At 45.8% G+C, this 4,055-nt stretch overlaps 1 pseudogene; it reads right to left on the bottom strand.

Annotated features, from left to right (window-relative positions):
• Positions 1-447: 447 nt before the first annotated feature.
• LOC123120227 (probable beta-1,3-galactosyltransferase 14) lies at positions 448-2,720 on the bottom strand (annotated as a pseudogene).
• Between the last annotated feature and the right edge of the window lie 1,335 nt (positions 2,721-4,055).

The following is a 4,055-nucleotide window of genomic DNA, read 5'->3' as shown; positions in this document are numbered from 1 at the left end:
GACCAGCATCACAACCAACACCACCACAACAAGCCGGAGCTTGCCAGAGAGCACCACAACGGCGGCACCAGTGAGAGCACGGGCACGAAGGCGCCAACCAGGGGCACCGCAGCACGGAGGCGCCACCCAGGGGCACCACCGCGCCACGGCACATCCAGCACCGCCGGCGACGTGGGCACATCCAGCACCACCGCGCCACGGCACATCCAGCACCGCCGGCGACGTGGGCACATCCAGCACCACCGCGCCACGGCACATCCCACAACCACAACCACGGCACATTCAAGTTGTGAAGTGCCATTCATGTGTCACTAACATGTGGCCCCAGGGCACTTTTTAGGTATACATCTTTCTGTGGTACCAAGTTAAAAAAATCTTGGTACTAGTTGGCATGCTAAGACCCAAAAAATAATATTTACTGGTACAGTTTGGCGAGTTTTAGAATATTTACCTGTTGTTTCTCAGAGCAACTAAGCTTGCCACCACATCAGCTGATAAAGCATAAATAGGCCCATATGCATGAAGGAAGTATTCTGATCCAAGTAGGAAGGACTGTGGCTCATACCTGCGTTCATCAAAAGAGAACAATCAAAACAATAAGCAGGCAGCGACGAGTGCTACACAGTATAATTGCCCAGGTGAGCGTTCGCAAATACAAAAAAACATATGGTATGAATTGCGCTCTTGTTCCCTCAACTTGTACACCGTATGTTTTATGTACCCCTAAACTTGCAGTTGCATTTCTAACCAGTTAACCACATAATTTTTCTCTAAGTTCGCACTGTTTTTCTTAGACAGGCCCCCCCCCACCCCCACCGGATCTAGTTATTAAATGGAAACACTATAACCAACTTTCGCCCGGCCATTACATACATGTCCATGCTAGTAGTACATACCCTATTCACTAAGAACAACAAGCTGCTTAACCTATTCTAAACAGTCCAGTACCTCATTCCATGCTAACCATTGCATTCCCTTCCAATACTCGAGCACAATTGTTGGCTCTAAAAGAAACATATCTCAGGAAGCTCAGAACTTAACTATGAAAAAAATGCAGATATGAAAGTACTAGACCCAATCCAAAACAGTCAGCGCTAAACATATAAAAACAAATTTAGGCCCTTACAGCAAATATTGCCTACTAGACCAATCCAAGTGAGCCCCACTACTTCTTTATATCCTATGATATGAAAGTACTAGATCCAATCCAAAACAGTTATCAGCGCTGAACATGGGGAAAAAATAGGCCCTTATGGCAAATGTTGCCCACTAGACCAATCCATGTGAGCTCCACTGCTTCCATATCTCCTATGATAGGTGAAACAAGGATCACTGACGGCATCACTCCTTGCCCACTAGACAATGCCAACCATTTTGGTTTCAGATAACTATTACGAATCTTAACACAAATACTTGTGAGACCATAAGACTACAGTTTTGATGCACTACTGTTATGCCGTAGAAAAAAATCCCTTTTGGTTCAGGTTTTGCAATATTAAAATACATCTAGAGACATCCATTCCTCCAACAAGTATTTCCGAACGGAGGGAGTACTTTCCATATATTTAGCATGTAACAGCATGTATTGCTTCTTAGAGTTAGACATCCTTCACAAGGAAAAGTGTTAGGTAAAAAATGAAAAGAAGAAACTAACCATTTCAATTTGGGATCAGTAAAAACAGGCCCCTTCTTCATGCATCCAATGTATGTTTGTGTATGTGTACCTTACAAAAATAAAATTTGTGTATGTTGGTCAAAGCCACCGAGAGCATATATCTTGGATGTTGTCAGTTTCTTGCTCACCTGGTCTCAAGTAAATGTCATCATCAGCTTTAACATAGAAATCAGAATCGAACAACGCATAGGCAGCCTTAAAGAATGCTAACCTAAAACATAAGATCAAATCAGTTCCCATATGAAGAGATAACATAATGATATGATACTAGCTATACTGTTTACGTTTTGTATGGAAGCCTGCTATACTCCTCCTCAAGATCTAAAAGCACAAAATCATCATATTCTTCAACCTCTCTTTCAAGAGCTGCCATCTTAGACTTGTCATTGCTTTTGCCGATCACAAATCTGAATGCCAGACCAGTAGCTTCCTCCAACCTGCACTAAAGTGAACATTATGAGAATTGCAAGAGCACTTAAGCGACATCATCACTGGACAGAAACCAAAATAAAAAATAGTTGTGACAATCATCAAGCAACAGAACTTGGGCACGTTTACCACTAGAACTCTAGAAGCAAATGTACAAATTCCCTGTACAGAACAATAGATTGTCCAACTTCATGCATCATTCTTCGAACTCAGGAAAGAAACTAATTAATCACTATTTATCAGTAGTAGTGAGAAGAGTGCAGCAATTCAAAAGGAGACCCTGCCGATCGGAGGGGAGCCACGTCCACCTGAGCGCGTGGCGGCGGCCGACGGAGCCGAACCCGGTGAAGATCCCGACGAAGGCCATGACCTTGTGCCTGCCGCGCGATCCGGTGGCGAGGCCCGCCGGGAGGTCGGTGGCGCCGCCCGCGGCATCCCCGGGGCGCCGGTCCCAGGCGACGAAGACGGAGAGCGGGTGCGAGGAGTCCGGGCAGCGGCCCCGCGGGGCCTCGGCGGGCGCCCGGGAGAGGGAGACCGCGGCGGCGAGGAACACGGCAAGGCCGAAGAGGAGGCAGGCCGCGGAGACGGCCGGCGAGGAGAGGAGGCGACGGAGCGAGGAGCGGTGGGGGCGGCGGTGGGTGCGGATCTGGTGGGCGTCGGGGAGGGGAGAGAGGGAGAGAAGAGATAACGGCGGGGGGGAGAGAGGGAGAGAAGAGATAACGCGCGGTGGGTGTGGATCTGGTTTGCCGTCCGCTGTTTTGTCTCTTTGCCGTCTGCCAGCAGACGGCAAAGAGGGGGCGTTTTTTTCCCGTAAACGGCTCGTTAGTGGGGGGCCACCTCTCTCTTTGCCGTCCGCCAGCTGACGGCAAAGATTCTTTGCCGTCCGCCAGCTGATGGCAAAGATTCTTTGCCGTCCGCCAGCTGACGGCAAAGAAGTGACTGATGGCAAAGGCATGTTTTGCTGTCTGCCATTTCTTTGCCGTCTGCTTTTTGGGTAGCTGATGGCAAAGACCTTCTTTGCCATCCGCTAGCAGACGGCAAAGAGCTGGCAGATGGCAAATTAGCTGATTCCAGTAGTGTAAGTGGGTAGAAGCTATTCCAACTAGTAGTGTTAATCATAACACCTCTATTAAGATGCTTAAAGAAGTTATTTTTCCGAGGTTTGGAGTCCCTAGATATTTAATGACTGATGGTGGTTCACATTTTATTCATGGTGCTTTCCGTAAAATGCTTGCTAAGTATGATGTTAATCATAGAATTGCATCTCCTTATCACCCGCAGTCTAGTGGTCAAGTAGAATTGAGTAATAGAGAGCTCAAATTAATTTTGCAAAAGACTGTTAATAGATCTAGAAAGAATTGGTCCAAGAAACTTGATGATGCATTATGGGCCTATAGAACTGCATATAAAAATACTATGGGTATGTCTCCATATAAAATGGTTTATGGAAAAGCATGTCACTTACCTCTCGAACTAGAACATAAGGCTTATTGGGCTATTAAAGAGCTCAATTATGATTTCAAACTTGCCGGTGAGAAGAGGTTATTTGACATTAGCTCACTTGATGAATGGAGAACCCAAGCCTATGAGAATGCCAAATTGTTTAAAGAAAAAGTTAAAAGATGGCATGACAAAAGGATACAAAAGCGTGAGTTTAATGTAGGTGATTATGTATTGCTATACAACTCTCGTTTAAGATTTTTTGCAGGAAAACCTCTCTCTAAATGGGAAGGTCCTTACGTTATCGAGGAGGTCTATCGTTCTGGTGCCATAAAAATCAACAACTTCGAGGGCACAAATCCGAAGGTGGTGAACGGTCAAAGAATCAAACATTATATCTCAGGTAATCCTATAAATGTTGAAACCAATGTTATTGAAACCGTAACCCCGGAGGAATACATAAGGGACACTTTCCATAACGTTTCGGACTCCGAAAAGGAATAGGTATGTG

Source organism: Triticum aestivum, chromosome 5D, assembly GCF_018294505.1.
Source record: "Triticum aestivum cultivar Chinese Spring chromosome 5D, IWGSC CS RefSeq v2.1, whole genome shotgun sequence".
Lineage (NCBI taxonomy): Eukaryota > Viridiplantae > Streptophyta > Magnoliopsida > Poales > Poaceae > Triticum > Triticum aestivum.
This window is presented reverse-complemented; position numbering and strand designations above follow the sequence as displayed.